The sequence below is a fragment of the Strix aluco genome, chromosome 5, assembly GCF_031877795.1.
Source record: "Strix aluco isolate bStrAlu1 chromosome 5, bStrAlu1.hap1, whole genome shotgun sequence".
In the NCBI taxonomy this organism is placed as follows: domain Eukaryota; kingdom Metazoa; phylum Chordata; class Aves; order Strigiformes; family Strigidae; genus Strix; species Strix aluco.
This window is the reverse complement of record NC_133935.1, coordinates 45,880,605-45,899,717: the sequence shown is the minus strand read 5'-3', so window position 1 is coordinate 45,899,717 and position 19,113 is coordinate 45,880,605. Positions and strand designations below refer to the sequence as shown.

At 42.1% G+C, this 19,113-nt stretch overlaps 1 protein-coding gene across 9 annotated transcripts in view; it reads right to left on the bottom strand.

The window, feature by feature from the left end:
* The window catches only part of OSBPL8 (oxysterol binding protein like 8), a 95,281-nt gene extending 82,431 nt beyond the window's left edge, over positions 1-12,850 (bottom strand). For 4 of the 9 annotated variants that reach the window (XM_074827190.1, XM_074827181.1, XM_074827185.1 and 1 more), the window contains exons 1-2: positions 12,679-12,850; positions 1,726-1,761 (exon numbers count right to left, since the gene is read on the bottom strand). The gene's annotated coding sequence lies outside the window, so the exon portion shown is untranslated. Of the gene's footprint in view, positions 1-1,725; positions 1,762-7,401; positions 7,421-12,144; positions 12,272-12,678 lie in introns of those variants that run through there. The other 5 variants (XM_074827184.1, XM_074827186.1, XM_074827193.1 and 2 more) reach the window with 4 other exon arrangements.
* Positions 12,851-19,113: the final 6,263 nt, after the last annotated feature.

Genomic DNA, 19,113 nt, shown 5'->3' with positions numbered 1-19,113 from the left:
CAACGTCAACGGGATGAGCTTCAACAAGGCCAAGTGCCAGGTCCTGCACTTGGGCCACAACAACCCCCTGCATGGCTACAGGTTTGGGGAGGTGTGGCTGGAGAGCTGTCTGGAAGAGAAGGATCTGGGGGTTCTAATTGACAAGCAGCTGAACATGAGCCAGCAGTGTGCCCAGGTGGCCAAGAAAGCCAACGGCATCCTGGCTTGTGTTAGAAATAGTGTGACCAGCAGAAGTAGGGAGGTGATAGTTCCCCTGTACTCTGCACTGGTGAGGCCACACCTGGAGTATTGTGGCCAGTTTTGGGCACCTCAATACAAGAGAGATATCGAGGTGCTGGAGCGAGTGCAGAGGAGGGCAACGAAGCTGGTGAAGGGCCTAGAGAACAGATCCTATGAGGAGTGATTGAAAGAGCTGGGACTGTTCAGTTTGAGGAGGAGGAGGCTGAGGGGAGACCTCATCACTCTCTACACCTACCTGAAAGGACATTGTAGAGAGGTTGGTGCTGGTCTCTTCTCACAGGTGATTAGTGACAGAACAAGGGGGAATGGCTTTAAACTCCAACAGGGGAGGTTCAGACTGGACATTAGGAAAAAAATTTTCACAGAAAGAGTGGTCAGACAGTGGAATAGGCTGCCCAGGGAGGTGGTGGAGTCACCATCCCTGGATGTGTTTAAGGGTCGTTTAGATGAGATGTTGGGGGATATGGTGTAGGGGAGAACTTTGTAGAGTAGGGCTGATGGTTGGACTCGATGATCCCAAGGGTCTTTTCCAACCTGAATGATTCTGTGATTCTGTGAAAAACTAAAAGATCCAGAGATTTGAGAGGCTTGAGCCTCTCATTGCTACTGAGCAACACCGAGTCACCACTGTGTTACAGAAGAGTTCTCTTTCTGAAAGCAGACTAAGCCATGCAGTAGTGTAATTTCTCTGCTGGATCTTCAGCAACCTGAACATAAGATAGTGTTATCAGTTCTGCTGAAGAACAACAGATGTATTGGACAGAAAGAAAAGATTTTTAACTGTTCACATCATGAGAACTGTCGTGCTGGTAAGAATTTCAGAGGCATAAAGAATTCTTGTACCTGTAATGAGGAAGAAGGATTAAACAATTTTTTATACAGAATAATTAAGGAACAGAGTTCAGAAATAAATCCATGTAAGGGAAGAAAGAACCACTACAATGCAGGAAGGTAAGTAGAGCAACATCTGCAACATATTTTTCTAAGCTTCCTATTGGAAAATATTTAATCTACATAGGATGTAAAGATAAGTAATTTATTCTATTTTTGAGTGAAAGACGACAGGCTATACTTGGAAGCATTCACAGAATAGAGCAACTGAAACAGTACAGCTGAATGTTGACTTTTGCCTTATTTTATTCATGCCCTGATTCCATCTACGCTGCTTATGACAACTAATAAAACAGAGGTTATTCCAGTATATTTACATTACAAGGTAACACAAGTCCTGTTCATAAGTGGGTTGTATTTACAAAAACATTGGTCACAGAGAAAAGTGGCTTAAAATATGCAAAACACAACCAGTTTTCTTAATTTCATAAAGAGGGATCAAATATCATTTGATAGTTAATAAAATAGTCAAAAACTATGCATAAAAAATTTGTTCTGGACACTTTTTATTAACAAAAAATAGATATTTATACTCAATAAACGCTACAACATACATTCGCTGGTTTATTATGCTTGAAAATAATAACCACTTACCAGATCTTTAATCTTCTTTTTCGTAAAAATCAAGCTCTGTTTGGGAAGAAAGTAGAAATCAACAATAAGATGTAAAAGGACAACTTTTTACAGTTCACTGAAGACATAGTTCATATGCCAAAAACAGGGGAAAAAAATACTAAAGGTTGTTTTAGTTCAACAAGAACATGGCTCTGAAAACCAAAGTAGCATGATTTGTAACCTGTGATCCAACAGCGAACAGAAGTCTTCTACAAATTTAAAAAATAAAACAAAGCAAAACCACCAAAATACAAACCCTCTCACATGACAGGCCTCATTTTCTTACACTAGTTCTTAGTTTACACAAAAAGAAAGCATGTTTTCCTGTTCCAATCTGAGAACCAAATGGAGTTGATGACACTGAAAGGAACCGATCATTAAGCTTCAAAGAAAATACTACTCTTACGCATAAGGAGGAATATCAAGTGCTGTTCCTTAAAGCACTGACAGTAAGCGTGTATAGTTAATATTTAATTCAAGTAGCTGACATGGTACAGACCCATCCGTACACTCTCTCAGGTTTATTTTTCATCAGTTCTTCCCTCATTTTATAGGGCAGTTTGTTGCTCTCCATTCTGTTTTCTACCTTGATTAGCATGTATTAGCTTTCTACTTGGTGCTTCTTTGCCTTTGCAGGCTTTCTTTTCTAATGAAAGGAGAACTTTTTTCATCAAGGGAGAACATTCATTCTTGATGATTTCAAAAATCTATCCTAAAACCTCTCCTTATACACAGTAATTTTGTGCATTATTCAAATAGATAGAATCGGCATTAGTGTAGAGGAGGTTTCTTTTTACTAGTAAATATCACAGGCCTTAAGCACATTTTTCCTAATGATTTTCTATTCTGGTATTTTAATGTAGTTTGCATTAAGGCTGATTCAGTCTCTTCTCAAGGCAGCCCAGGTTAGTGACAGTTAAGTATTATAACAATCCTATTTGCAAGTTAGAATCAAGGTACTGTTTTTAAAAACAGCAAGCAGTAAATCTTTACAGGTAGGCTAGTGTGGGGTCCTTCATTCTGCGTATAAAATGATTCAAATGTTAGTTTATTGGCTTTTCTCTACAATCACAAAGACTACGTTTTAATTAATGATGAGATTTTCATTTCATCACAAAAGAAACATTATAAAATTAGAATTTCAGTACAGGAAATATGTACTAATACATGAATCTTCCAGTCTCCAACAGGTCATAATGGACAGCTTAGCAAAATCTTCAGTGTAAATTTTGAAGCTAGAATTATGGGCTTAGAAATGCAACTTCTCATGTATGGTGCAGACTCAACTTCAAAATTTTTTTAAAACACACTAATCAAAGCAAAGAGGTGCCCTCAAAGTCTACAGTTTGCATCATACGGATTAATCAAAGTTGCTTTTTCTAAAGGAGACTGCAAATAACATGAAGGATTTCAGGTCACAGCTACCCCTACTGTTGCGCTAGCCTAAAGACCTAGCTGAGAGCCCTGCACTGACAACTGCCAGCCAGCAGTTTATAGGAGGTTATCTGCTTCTAACACACTACTAGTACTCTTCTTTTATACACACAAATACATATATGCACACTGGCAAATTATGTTCTACAGGTTAAGCAAGTCCTTGCAGTAAAGCAGGTACTACACAGGCAGTGTCTGTATCACACACAGACAGCACATATTACTCTAGCATGGCAAGCATATCACTTAAAAAAAAAAAAAAAAAACAAACCAAAAAACAGTCCCCTAGCCCAGCCAGTAGTCCTCCACAGTGTCTGAGCTATCTGGAGGGAATGCAAAATTATGATCATGGCCTCTTCTAAAACTATAATCTTCTGAAAACAGCTAAAGCCATGCTTAGTCAGATGGTACCTAGAGTTAGAAGAAATGAGACAGAAAATTCCCTGCAGCAACTTAACCACGATCTGTGTAGGAGACCAACGCAGGAGAGAGATGGTAAGTAACCAAGGAATAGGTACAGGCAGGGCAGCTAGAGTTGCAGGAGAAAACAGACAGGTCATGTATCACAGGAAAAAACAGTAATCCCAGATGTCTTTTCCTCAATAAAGCTAACAAGCAAAAGGCCCTCACCATCCTACTTATGCAGAGATGGGGTGGAAGAGAAGCAAAAAGGCCACCTCAGCATTGGCAGAGGCCACTAGGTTAGGAAAGTGATGCAAGTTTTCTTCACTCACAAAAAAGATACTCCCCCATCAGCAATGGGCACATGACATCCATCTTACAGCTACGAGCAGCTACAAGCAGCACGGCCAGATTTTCAGTCACGCTGAATTAACCCTACCTGCCGCTTCACGTAAGAATTTAACAGCCTTCCTCGATCCTCCTTCTGCCCCCCTCTTTTAACATTACCATAACTTTCATGACATTGCCTGAATTGGAAATGAGTACGATCAGGGAGGAAAAAAGAAGGCAATACCACAGAGAAGCACAGAGCATTGTAAGCCCTCCCCATAGGAAATGGAAATAGCAGAAGAGCACATACCTTATTCAGAGAATTACTCATGGTCCAGCATGTGGAGAGCTGGAAATTACACAAGTCTAAGCACTATTACTGATCCTGAAACTTCCCTTGTAGACCTTGGATTTTAGCTCCCTAATACAAGACCTAAATTACTTCCCCCAGACCTCTCTCTTCCCACCCCCCCAAACGTTAAGAATAAGCATTAAGGGAAGAGAGCATTTTTGCATTAACTTCTGCTGCAGCATAACCTGTTACTGAACTATACAGCTCACATTACCAAAATTTAACGTATTATCCAAAATTAGATACAACCTGGTATACTATACTCAGAATAAATGTACGTTGGCTGTTCAGTGCATGTAACAAGCCCACAGAGACTAGTCAAAGCCAAATTATCACTGCATTTGCCTCAGGTTTACAGTGCAAAGACTTTTAACAAAGTTTAGCTGAAGTGCTGTACCTCCACATGTCAATGTTGGTGTAATGGCTGCAAAGAGACTGAACTATCAGGAACAATGAATTCACACTGAGTTGATGCCTGATTCTGACCCAAGCCTACAGAACTTTTCCTCTGCACTTTTTCCTCCCAATCACATTAGCTATTATTCGAGGTCTTCCACAAATACTTTTAAAGCTTTTTTTTAATTTTTAACTCCGTTTCAGCTTCTATGCAAACTTTGTTTCCTTCAGACTTGGATTAAACATAAGTGATTACTCAAAAACTGTTTCCTAGAAGGAACAATAGCTGTGTCTCTTTTCTTCAGTTCTTGTCATTTTCACATTAGTATTTCAACTCAGGTCCACCTATTTATTTCTAGGACTAGTATATTAGAAAAAGTTCAAGTTTCCCTTAGTTTCCCTTGATCCTATACGCATCATCCTAATGTCTGTGGATACTGTATTCTGTATTTATACATGGATTCTGTATTAATAAGATCAGCGCATTTTAAGTATTTAAAGTATATATTTCTTTCTAAAAGTTACTCAGTCTTGTAGATTGTAACAAAAAATAATTCAGCAATCTTGAGTGTCCACCAGTCCCTCAAAAAGAGTAGTGCAGCAGTTTCCAGGACTAGTGTAAAAACACAGTAACACTGGCACTAGTCATATTAGAGCATAGAGCAGGTGACTTCTCCCAAAACCATTAAATTATACTATTCAGGGGAAAAGAGGCCCACTTCCTGAAGTGCTTAGTGGACTTCACAGGCTCTCTTCACCTGGAAATGACCAAAGCCTGGAATAAAGCTTCCCTGGTCACTCACACCACCTTCACCCAGCACAACTCTTACCAATTACATTTAGTTTAGCTCCCAGTTGTAACTCCATGGAGCCAGCGTTCAGTAAAGCACACATACAAATGCAGCTTCATGTTCAGCAGCCAGGCTGCAGGTGGCAATACAGACATAGAGTCGGCCCTACTGCCATCTTCCTATACAAGAAGCACAAAGACTATCTGTGCCTGTCTACAGGGCGGGAGATACACCAATGGTAAACTGCTTAAGAAACAACAAACAAATGAATCCATCAAGCAAATGAGCTGTCTCATCTTCATGCTACACATGTGAGGGTGGGGATGTGGAGGAAGAAAAAGTTAAATGGTTCACACTCAGAGTCAGTCCCAACTAATATAGACCGCATTATATACATCAAGTCATAATACATCTGTTTCAACCAAAACATTTTTCCATGCATTATGTAGTTGATTGCACTCCTCTAAATGGGTATCTAAACTGGCTCAGTTCAGTTCAGAGACACAAATGAACTTGGTCTTGTGATTGCTTTCCACTGGAAAAAATACTGAAAGAAACATCATGAGAGCTCTCAAGTAGGCAAAAGAAACTGCTTACATCAAAAGCCTTATAACAGAGCCCTTATCGGACAAAGGTAAAGTCACGCAAGGAAGGAGACTGGTGATCTTCTAGAGCCGTGTTAAATATTTGTTTTCGGGCTGTAGTCCTTCTCTTAGCCTAGTTCTCCAGTGACAAACAATGGTAAACCCACTCTCCTGGTACAGTACGGCACTGCAGGATTTGACTCCCACAACTGCAAAACAACAAACTGCAGTTTATACAGACTCATTGGTTTAATGTCTAAACAATATCCTAGCTATCCCTTCTGTGTTTAAGAACAGCATTCGCTTTATGTAGCCTAAAGGTTCACAAGTTGCACTAAAACCTCCACTGCGAACAAACCGTTCCCTGCTTCTCCTCTCGGCAGCACCAGTGTCCCACTGCCCGAGGAACAAGACTCCTACCCTGCTCCTTTTCACCACGGGTCCCCACACATGAGGAGGAGCATGCCACAGGAGGTCCCTCGGGCAGCCATCTCTGAGATGGGTCTGGAAGGAACAGCTTGCATGGCAGGTGACAAACTCATGGAGATTTATTTCAAAAGCTTTATGTGACTGGGAGCAGTATTTTTGCCTAACTCCAGGCATCCACTCTACAGTATTTACGTCACCTGGAGAAACAGACCATGGAGGGCCTCTCATGCTATGGCCTGCTTCAAAGAAAAAACAGTGGCCCATAAGCAGGTATTTACATCGGAATTAAACGTGCAAGAATGAAAAAAATACGTTATTTAGTACTGTAAAGGGCTTATATCTGTCACCACATATTCTCACACCAAGTGATCTTTTCCACTGTACCGCAACTAGACAAGGGAAGCTAAGCTTTCAAGTAAACATGTTTCTTAATTCAGTGCCACTTGAGGAGTATCTAATCACAGACTTACAGCATCATCATACTTTTTTTTTAAACTTGTGAAGACTGCAATACCGTAAAATCTGAATATATTAACTAAAAAATGAGATCAGTCAATGCAATATGTACACAAACATTGCCGAAGTTTTACCTAAAAAAGTACTCACTTTGCCTGGAAAAGCATCCTTTTTACTATATGTCTTAACAATAATTAGAAAAAAACCCATGTAAAATTTCAAGCCAAGGAACTTGCTGTGTACCTGGCAAGAAGTGTTTAACGAATCTTAAAATGTCACAATTCTCCTTTAGAATACAGCCAGTAATCTTTTATAATTCATGAACTAGACAGCAACTGAACCTATAATTTACCACAAAAAGGCTGTTTTCTTTAACTTTCTAAATCATCTGTAAAAAATGCAACATCTAAAGAACATCTTTTTGCAGAAAAATATGCCGACTGAGATGAGGCCTTCTGTAGGTACATAGAAAAAGACTTACTGTAGATGAGAAAGCCAGGTTTGGAATGATGCTTCCGCCATTTGAAGAGTCAAGTAAATCATTTACAGGCCTTATGTGTTACTTTGGAGGGGAAAGAAAAGGTGAAAAGTATCTTTTAATTTATTAAAGGTACTCCTAAGATAAGTAAAGCTCAAGCCACAACCAAATAAGTACCCAACCCCGTTCACTAGACCACCCACTTACTATCAGCTTTAAACACATGAATTTTAAAACCAATCTATTTTCTTCTGATGCGTAATTCCTTAAATAGCTGAAACTGTCAATCAAAGAAGTCACCTACAACATGCATGCTTCCCTAAGTTGTGCAAGAACACTAAATCCAATAAAAACATTTTTTTCACATGTTTAAATGACCAGTAATATAGCTGCACTCCCAAGTCCAAAGCCTTTTAAAAATCAACCCACTCGGCTTTTAAAAAAATCTTCAAAATACCATGGCTTCTGCTTGCAGGGAAGCAAAAGATAACTCTAGAAAAAACAAGCTGTTTTCCTTTATCTCAACTGAATAGTCATATTAACAGCTTCTGCAGTACTACAAACACTGGGTGACAGGATTACTGCACTGGAAAATGTATGAACATACAGATAGCATATGAACTAGCCTGAACTTAGATGCAATGAGAACACTCCCAAATGGATGAATGAATAGTTGAATGAAAAAAAAAGGAGGAAGATCAGATACACAACTCCACTCTTGTACTGTGTCAAAGTCACTGGAACCTTAAGAACTTCCCAAGAGACAGATGTAGCATTTTTAGTGGATGAAGGATCAGTGCTGCACCCTGTGCTGAGGGAACAAGCTGAGATAAAACCTCACATCCACAATTAAGAGTGTGAAGAAAACAAGGTTTATTTATTCCTCTCCTAACACCAGAAGTCCAAGCTATGTCCTCAAAATGAAAATCTCACATCCCAAATGCCTCTTACCATCTGTCAAACACTTTTAGCTGTTCTCAAGAGGCTTCTTATGCTACTATATACATTACATCTGCAACAGATTTTCTTGTTGTAGAGTACAGATGGAATAAAACATTGTTTTATAACAAACAGAACAAAATACTGCACTGGATTTCAACTGTGTACACTCCAGAACCAGTTACTCTGAATAAAACACTTCTGAGTAATATATCTGCTGCTAATCAGTGCCCTATTACCAGCGCTACTTCCTAAACATCACTTGCTCAGTTTATAGGGTTCAATACTGCATATATGCCTTCCTTCTAAAAGTCAATGACAGTCCTCAAAACACCAAGCTCCACCAAGTCCTTCTTCTACTGTGGTATGAAATTACAAAAATGAATTGAGACAAATTACTGGAAAAGCATGCAACTTGCTGTTCACACGAGCTGGCCACATGTTTGTTATAAGATAAAGCTACACAGAGCTGCTTCTACTGTGTCTACACTGATGAAGTTTCTTAGGCAGAGAAACCATCTCTTTGATAAGTTAAATTATAAAAACATTCCCAAAATGATGCAGATTCTTTAAGTTCAGTGTCAAAGCAAGTCCACAAAGCAGGAACAATATATCTCAATCTCTATTTAAATCCCCAATATCATGAAAGTGAATGTTAATTTTTAAAAGTAAAAACTTATTTGTTCTCCTTTCTGGTTACAATTAGACCCTTCAACATCTAGAAAACTTCTGAAAGTAACATTAGTCTCAATATTTGCTCATACATTTTTAAGAGAAGCAAGAGGCTTACAAAGCCCTTTACATTGCTCCAGTTACAAGCTCTGAGTACGACTCTCCACTCTGTTAGCAAAAGAGCTGTAAGCAGCAGAGGGAAGGAAGGAAACTATTGACAGGCTGAAGTTAAACAGGACAACAACAGCACAAGAAATCACTCAAGCAAAACCCAGAAACAGTCTTCTAAAATGAATCAAAGCCTTTGAGAAAAACTTTGGTTGTTGTGGGTTTTTTTTTTAAAAAAAACAACCACCAAGACTGTGCCCATCCCCTTTTAGATCTTAAAAGAGATATATTTCCAAACTATTACCATCAACTACCTGTTGTAACAAAAGTTAATTGAAAAGGCTGTCCAACAAAATAGAAAAGCTTTATTAATTCAACAGCATTATGACCACATCAGAATGGAAAGTGGGGAAAAAAAAAAAAGATGACAGGTCACTCGGTAAAGAATTACTTTGACATTTAACAGTACTTTTTTTACTTCCTCACCAATTTACCGTAACAGTCTAGATGAAGAACTACACTGTTTCATTTCCTGTAAAAACAGGGACTGCATAAATACCTGCCTCAGAAAGCTTTCAGCTACTGCTCCTCTTCTCCCCAACAGCACATCTGCCATTAACAGCATAGTGTATCATGAACCACAATTCACCCGACCAAGATTTCCACATTAGAGTTTGGGGAATAGGATCATCAACTTCCCTGTTTGTACTGTTTCTATCACATTGCATATACTGAAGAAAAACCCACACTTTTAGGTAGTAAGACTATCCTGTTTCCCAGAAAATAGCTGTCACTGTTTCTGCAACAAAGGTCTTTTTCCTGTCTTCCTTTATAATTCTCTGGTTTGTTGAACACTAAAAGTTGTTCTTCTTTGTTCAATCACAAATTTGAGCTTGATGTAGGTTCATTTAAAAAAAAAAACAAAAAACAAAACCCCCCAAAAACGCTGCCTGGCCCATTGGGAAGTTTTAACTATATGATGGCATGTAATTCCTGCAACAAATTTATTTTCTGTGCCAAAAGAGAAGCCCAGGAGACTAATAGATAAATTATTTGACAGATAGCCTAAAGCGACAGAGATTTTGTGAAAGGGAGAAAACCCCTTAGAAAACTCCCCTGCAGGCTTCAGGAAACAGAAGTTGTGGGAAATGGGGGGGGGGGGGGGGGGGCGGGGGGGGGCAGGTGGTCCATGAAGAAATGAAAGCCTAATAACTGACTTGATACTGTTTATTAAATCTTGGCTGAGTGATCTATGCAAAGATTTATTGGAGGGAGGGGGGGCTGGAACACAACTTCACAGAACACAAAACATGCATAGTTTCTTGTACTAGGTAATTGCACAAACATTTCTTTCGAAAGCATAATAGGATAAGTACTGTATCACCCAAGATCCTTCTTGACCACTCTAACAGAATTAAAAAAAAAAAAAAAGGCAATCTAGAAAAGATCAACCTTCAATAAACTTATTTTCCCCCAAAATTACTTTCTATTCATTTCAGCATTTTATTTCCCTTTGGAGTAAAACCCTGAGATAATACAGTAAGCACTCATGAAAGAACAGCACATCAGCCTGACTTTCTGACCCAACTCAATACCCTGTAAAAAGTGTACAAGTCCAGTATTTTTTCCTGCAACACCAGAAAATTCCACCTTAACGTTGTAAAAGTTAACAAGCATTTATAAAACAGTAACGGAAATACGCAAGAAGTTCACATTCATGGACAAAAAAACCACAAGCTGGATGGCCCTTTTCTGAAAAGTCAGTTTTCAACTAATTTTACAGAACAGAATGTTTAAAAGGAGCTCCTTCCCTGCCCCGTGATTGAAGTGGGGAAAAAAGAAAATCTATTAATTGCTAGATCTAGGTTAGATCAGTCTCAACAAATTCACTTTACTTATAGCCTCTTCGTAACTCCAGAACAATAGAAAAATTGAGTCAAAGAGCCCAGAAGTGACCACAATCACACATCTTTTTGCAACTGGTTTCAATTTCGAAGCAGACTGCATTAAATGCACATCTGGAAAGGAGGACTCTACTGCAGAGTTTTAGAAAGTTGTATAATCACAAAACAAATTACTTCAAAGCTCAGGAGTTTTGATGAAAAACTACTGCCTATCTAAAACAACAAACATCCTCACAAGTTTTCCTGGAACTCTGAAGTAAAACAGCACACGGAGAATTTCACCACTCTGTTCTACAGCGACTTGATAGCCAACAAGTGGAAATCATGTTCTCTTCTCCTTTTTTTCCCCCCTTAATTTAAAACCGGTACTATATCAATTCTAAACTCTCACTAGCTGGAGAACAGACCTGACAAAGAGAAGCAGGAAGCAACACTCCATACACACTTCTCCTACTGACCATAACATTTGCTGGGGACTAACAACTCGGTATCAACTACTGTCTTCTCAAAATTTCAAAAATCAAGTTGGTATTAAACAAGCATCAGCAGGGCCTCAACTGTGTTAACACTCAATGGATCAAACGGATTTGTATTTCCTGTGATTAAGTTTAAATGATTGAAGTTAATGAAACTTGCAGATGAAAATCAGCAGTTTTAAAAGGTTTCTTGTCACCAGTCCCAAGAACTCTGTTTTGTTTGGACAGTAGTTCACAAGCAGCAATTCTCATGTTAGAAACACATTCAGTGACACACAGGAATCGATGGCTTTCCTCCGTTCAGAAAAGGAATTCTATACAGCATTTCTGTAACATACAATTTATGAAGACTATTATTTCAAGCAAATGCCTGAAGCTCATCTGAATTATCACCAAGTACGTTAAGCAAAATGCCTGTAGCCTACATGCGCGTGCATTCTTTTGGAAGTGAGCCATTTATAAGGCCTGCTAATAAAGATACAGAAGAGCGTCTGGCAGCAATAAGGGACTAGGGACAGTAATAGGGATTTAGGTCTCATTCCCCAGGGCATTGCTCAATCGGAAGATTATTTTCCCAGTGCGAGGGGAAGGAGGTTACCGATAATCAAAGGAGCTAAATTTTAACTGCGTTCGGTACTTAACCCGACCGTTTTCAGTCCGGCTTATGGATCCTCGCGGGCCCGAGGCGTAAGAAAGGCAATAAACGCAGGTCCATCCTGAAGTGGCTTGAACGTCCTAAGCCGAGATACATGGCTTCACAGCGGCGCGCCACCGCTCGAAAATAAAACCGAGCTTTAATACACGGCTCAGGCTCGGCCGCAGCGCCCAGGGAGCGCTGCCGCCCCGCGCCCGGACGCCGCCACCGCGGAGCCGCCCCGGGGCTCAGCGACAACCGCCCCCGGCCGGCCGCAAGGCCGAGCCGCCACCGGCGACCCCGGGGGTCTGCCAGAGCCGCCCTCCGCCCGCCCAGCAGCCCGCGGGGAGGCGGCACACGGGCACCGCCGTGACACCGCACCACCTCCTCCGGCCACCGCCGGCAGCGCCGCACCGGCAGGGACCCGGGCGGCACCACGGCCCCCACGGCCCCCGCCCCCAGCTGCGGCGCGGGCGGGGGCTCTGGCCCCGGGGCGCGGCGGGGCGGGGCGGAGGACCCCCGCCCTCCCCGTCTGGCTCTCTCTCACCTCTCCCCGCAGCCAGGTCCGGCGGGAGGCGCGGCGGAGCGGAGCAGCCGGGCCGTGCGGATGCGGGGGGCGGGGGGTGTGCGGCAACCGGGACCCCTCCCCGCCCCTCCGCGGGCTCCGCCCGCCGCACCAGCCCCTCCTTCCCTCACACACGCGCGCGCGCGCGCGCACACACACACACGCGCGCGCGCGAGCCGCGAGCCCCAACCCCCCTCCTCCTCCTCCTCCTCCTCCTCCTCCTCCTCCTCCGCCCCGCCCCCCGCGCGCGCGGGAGGTGCCCGGTCGCCGCTTGATCCGCTCATCGGCCGCGGCGGGCGCGAGCGCAGGCGCGCTCCGCCCCGTCAGGCTTTGGCCGGCAGCGGCACCACCCCCGGGGCTGCGGGGTGGTGCGGACCCGGGTAGGGGCCTGCGGGGGGCCCCGGGACCCCGAGGCGGCTCGCTGCAGGGGTGGGCGGGCTGCTGGTCGCCAAAGGGGGTGAAAGGAAGAAAGGAGATGTGGTGGAGGCTGCGGGGAGCGTAACGGCTCCGTGTCTGTGCAACGGGCGAGGGGAGAACGAAGGTCCGGACGTCGTTCCGCGAGGAACAGAAGGCACCGTGTAATCCAGCGGGAAACGCAAAAGATCCGAGGGGAGGCGTGGAGGGAGGCCCGGCTGTGAGGGAGCTGCTGACCGTAGCAGTGTTAGAGCCGTGCTTCTTTCTTACGGAAAAAAAACCCAAAAAACTTTCTTCCAACCGGCATTACTCCTGTGAAGCTGTGAACACAGTGCAGGGAAAAAGTACAGTCATAAATAACCTGGCAGCATTGTATTAATCATCAGGTGTGGTTCTGAGTAATAACTTCAGCAGCCAAAAAGTAGTAACAATGGAAATCAAATATGCTCTGAACAATACCCATAAATCAGCAAGAGACATGGTCGCCAATTTACACACCAACAGCAACCCTGCTTTGGCAGTTTTTTTCCACCTCAAAATGTATCCTCTCCTAGCAGTTTTAAACATATCCTTGGTCATAGGAAACCACCGTGAGCAGCTTACATATGTCACCATCTTTAAAATAAAGTCAGCATGTACCTCAGGTTTTTATCACCTGCCAGCTGACATCACTGAAAAGAGCTGCAAAATGCTGAACAACTTTTGGAAATGCTGAGCATCTTCTTTCCACTTACTTCGAGGGAAGGTACTGTCAGTACATTCAGAAAATGTCTGGCACCTTCACCACTGACCTGCTAACTAATGACGCAGAAAAGTTGTCAAAGGATTAATGTTTCCAACTCTGAAAATAAGCCTGCTAGCTCAACTATTTTTCATGGAATTATCTGCTGTACCTCAATTATGTAGCAGTGTCGCTAGGAGTCCATTATCTTGGACTAGTGTTCCACTCATGATCTTTTCATTCTGTTCCTTGAATGTTCCCTGTGTTGATTAAAAGGCTGAGTATTCTTTCCTCTGTACTCTTTTCTTTTTAATACTTCTGTAGAAAGATATGTGTATATTTCTGACTACGGAAGATTGCTTTTTCTTCTCAGCAATGAGGTATAAAATGTGAAGAATACAGAGAATAATTTTGTTTTCATTAGTAGGTGTGAAGTTTCTTCGTACAAAGCTTTCTATAATTAAACAATACTTCTCCCCAAAGGAGGGCCCTGGAATGAAACAATCCACTCCAACCAGAGTTACACATGCAAGCTTTCTCACTGTAGAGCTTTAATTCACAAGGCTGGTCGTGGTCTAGCAAATGAACTGAATCTAGCTTTGGGAAGCAGTCCTGCTCATGTGTGCAATTCATGACTCATTCGTGTCTTGCCTTGTGACAGAGCAACTCTCTTAAAGCTGTTTTCAAGGACACTGTATTTTGCACTTTCACACTTTGAGAACTCCTGAAAAAACATGGAGTTCTTCAAGTCATGCTAAACACCCATGGATGAGTCACAGTTTCAGGTGAACAAGAAATGTGACACCAGTTGTGGGCAGCTGGGAATTGGTTCACTTAGGGAATATGCCAGGTGAATCCATGCTATGTTTTTTGCTTCTCCCAGAGGTCACCAGTAAGCGCCTGTTACTCATTCCTTAGAGTGCTTTCCTACCTTTATAGAGTTCTTGTCTGTGACAGAACCAAAACCAGCAACAGTTTACAGAGAAGCTCAGGCCTCTGCTCCCATGGCTTAAACTGAATCACTGATGTTTTCATAGGTTGCACAAAGCTGAATTCTGTCACAGAAACTTGACGTTAAGTGACTTCTTATAGGAAAAATGCAGAGAAATGACCACAAAGTATCACGTTTTCAGGTTTGAGGATACAGAGCACTGATGAGTAGTGGGAGCTTGTACCTCACGCCTTAAGGCTGTCAGGTAGAAGAAATACTTAACTGTCACCACAAATACGTTTGCCTGCATTGTATGGATCTGTGACCAGCTATAAAACAACTGGAGGCCCAGAGGTAATAGGGAAAGAATGATCTGTTTTTCCTGTAGGAATGCCACAGCTATCAACCCCTGTTAATGTGGAAGTCAGGAAAAGGATGTGAAAACTGCTGTGTGAAAGGGGAGAAGTTTTGTTCCATCCTTGAAACATGCTTTTAATTAGGGCATATTTCCACCCTCTTAAAATAGCAGGGATTCAGGTAAATTAAGGGTAGACCTGATGTTTGAGGTTGTCAGGGACCAGCAGGAACAGGATTGTTCCCTGAGGGGAAAGTGAGCTGGGATCCAAAATGGACCATTTAGCTGGCAGGGCAGGGACCTCAACATTCAGGACCCACTCTCACAGCACCTGAGCAGGACAGACCTAGAGACAGAGGTCACATTCAGCCAAGAGTCCATAAGGCAATAGCCATGAAGAGAGAGATCTCAGGTGAAGCCAGGAGCAAATCCCTCAATCATGGTTAGGATCAGGTGCACCAAGGTAGAGCTACCGCTGAGACCAGGCTGAAGTTAAGCCAGGGAATCAGTCCACACATGGAGGCCCAGATCAAATATTGCTGTGGCACAGACACAGCCAAACTGAAAAGCAATATTCTTCCAACACAGCTTAGGTGAGAACTGAAGGCCCAGGGCTGAGCTTAAATAGAGCTCCTGGGCTCATGGGTGGGCATAGAAGCTGCAGGTGAGGCTGCTCAGAGCCATTAAGGCTTATTAGTACACTCAGGACCCACAAAGAGTTCGTCCAGTCCTTTTCTTTCTTACAGCATAAAATTTGCAGTAATACATTGAAGCAAGCCTTTCACCTCCGTTCCCTACAGCTGCTCCTTCCTGACTCAACTTTTGCAAAAGGAAAGGTGAAATGGTGAGCAGAAGAGCTGTATGCTAGACATGAAGCTCAGCTGCAGGCAGGAACAACTTCCACCTGGGGCGTGGGAGCTTATGATAGTGCCGCCATCTCATGGTTCCTTCCCAAGTTCATGTGGTCTCTACTGCGTGTTCAGAAAACAAGATAAAACACTTTAGAGTTGAAAGTGAACAGCAAAAAGGCAGACGGTTTTGTTTTGTGCTTGTCTTTGTGGGCTATGATTAGGGCTGGTAGATGCTATAGGAATACAAACAAGCTCTGTTCAGAAAAGAAGATAAGAAAATTTGCATTATTCTCAGATAACATTCTTGCAGAGTCACTAGAGGATTATTCATTGTAATCCTGCTAGGTGTTATCTTATTATCTAGTGGTAACACATACCACATGGGGCTTTACTGGTAAAGGAAAACAGGAAGACTAAAAGCAACAGCAGAGTCTGAAGTATGGTGAGAATTCTGCAGTCCTGGCAAGGGAGCCTTCTGCACCCCACCCGCCCCCTTTATTTTTGTTTCTCTGAAGTGGATAGTATAGCTTCCTGCTACATTTGTAGGCACAGACAGCTCTGAAAATTAGAAAAAAAAAAAAGAACAAACCAAAACCAGAAATAAACTAGAAATATTGTATTAAAAACATTAATATGAAATATACAGCAGTTTTACATTTTCAGGGAAGCTGTCCTTTCTTTGATCTTCCTGGAAGTTTCAGCTTCCCACATCTCTCAAAAAGGACTGAGACTTTTGTTCTCAGCTTGAAAAAAAAAAAAAAATTAATAAAAGATAAAAGTGGGCTCTTAGTTAGAATTAACAAAGGTTGGTTATAATGAAAAAGCAGCTGGGGTTAGGGAGAACAGCAAAAGACTCTTCAGCTAAATGTTGACCTAAAATGGTTTTATCCTCTTCTCATGGAAAGAAAACCAGTTTGAGAGGTCCTCCGTTGCCCTCTGCGGGAGAGCCTTAGCGCTGCTTGGAGAGCAGTCAGCTCTGCAGCCACTGAACACTTGCCTCACTGAGCTGCTTTGTTCTGTTTTGGAGAAATCATCTGCATTAGGATGTTAGTAAAATTAAGATTTTAATTAACATTTAAAGGGATTGTTACTTGGTTGTAAGTACATTGTTCATGATAGAAGACTAATTTTAATTTACATTGCAGTAATTCTCACTGTCTTCAGTTTGTTCACAGTTATGAATGCTATCTTTATGAAATTACTTTTGTCCACAGTAATCCATAATTTACTCCAGTCATTCATGGGACTAACATAAAAAAATTTCAAACTTATTTTTCCACTGTTAGATCACATTTTTATTTTGTAATATGCTAGAACTACTCATTCTGTCAGAGGCACTGGCACTCCAGAATGACATTTCATATGTTCCTTCTTCCTTTAGAACTTAGCTTGTCTCTATGAAATATGTCAGTCCTGCTCTTCTGCATTATATTTAGTTATTTAGGACATGATGTTACAGGATTTTTAATTCAACTCAGGCATTTTTCGAGTGCCAGCATATTTTTATTCTTTTGCATCCCCGGTGTTGAAGTATTTTTAGCCCTGATCCGGTTTGTCATTTTTGCAGTTTTCAGTATGCTCTTGTCTGACAAGTTCTCTAAATATCTGCTGTATCAGATCCTCTGCTGTCTTGGACAAGCTCCTTCTCCCCATGTGTCTCCTTTTAGCCTCCAGCTTTCATGTAGGGAACCTCACATTTCTCATCTACAAGGAACTGAACTTGATAAGATTATATTTAGCTGTATCAGTAGAATTTTAATCCAATAATCCTGCTGAGAGGAAGTTCTTGGCATCAAGGAGACCTAATGCACCTCTTTCACCTGCCACTTAGCTTGCATATCTTTGCTGTCAGTTTTCTCAGAACTCTTTGTGTTAGTATTTGGTATTGTGAAGAAATGGATAACAAAAATGCATCCACTTTTGCACTAAAGGGTAAATGTACATAAAGGATGTAAAACATTCACGTCATATAGAATGTCAGCTCTCTCCTGGGTTTAAAATAACCCTTGCCAATAATGAATTTCGTAACTCTTCTTTATAAGGCTCTCTGCCCATACTGGGTGCATCAGGCTTAAGTGGCACCACCAGACTAGCTCTTCCCCAGATTTGAAACATTTGTTTTGGGAAGTTCAGATTGGCCAAGGTCTTGGAGGGGAGGAGGGGAAAAATGAGGGAGAAGGTGAAAGGCCCCAGTGCACTTCTTAGCATGCAGTTATATCTGGTTGGCAGCAATACTGACCAAAACCCGTTCAGACCAAGAATACCAGTTGTTAATGAATCCAGATCTGAACTTTGCAGTTGAAGAATATAGGGCTGGTTCTGCACCATCACATATAATTGGCGGTTGTTCCTAGGTAGAAATGTAGAGAATTTTTCCTCTGCCTAAAAGTAGTTGAATGATTAATACCATCCCCCATCTAAAAAAGTGAAAATATGAATACTTACTGTGGAGGGAGAAACTTCTAGTCCTTGTAATGGTATCACAGAAAACCAAAGTGAGCTGCCAAACTGGACCACTGTAAGGTTGAGATCAATCTAAGTTCTTTTCAGCTTGTTAGCCGATGCTGACAGGATGGAATTCTTGCAGGTGCTGCATAGGCCTCTGGAGTGTTTGGTCAAAGTCAACTCCACTGCTTGCAAGGGTATTTTTAAGTCATGACTTTGTGGTGCCAGTCTTCTCCTTGTCCAGGACCTAGAGGCACATCACAGTGACTGGGCCATCACTGGATTTCTTCACAGAACATTTACTACAGAAGCACCACTTCATTGTAAAGGTGATGAGCCATGGCTAAAGGCAATAAAGCTGGTGGCCTGGACCACACCTGGGGGACTAAGGTGGTAGTCTTCTGCACAGGCTATCTCACCTGCCTGACTGCTGTCATCGATGTGTTCTGTTTTCAGATTGATACTGTGATCAGGGACTCTCATCTGATCCTAACATTTGTTCTTTCAAAGCTTGCCATTAAGCCCCTCACATATCTGCCACTAACTGACTCCAAGTAATGGGATGTTAGAGTGGAAGGAATATAAGTGATCCAGCACTTACTCCATACTTGCATGGCTTGTCAAGTGTGTAAGGCAGCAGCTTTTACAGAGACCTGTGGGATTGCTGGAGTACCATTACGTACATGTTTTGGCTGGGAGA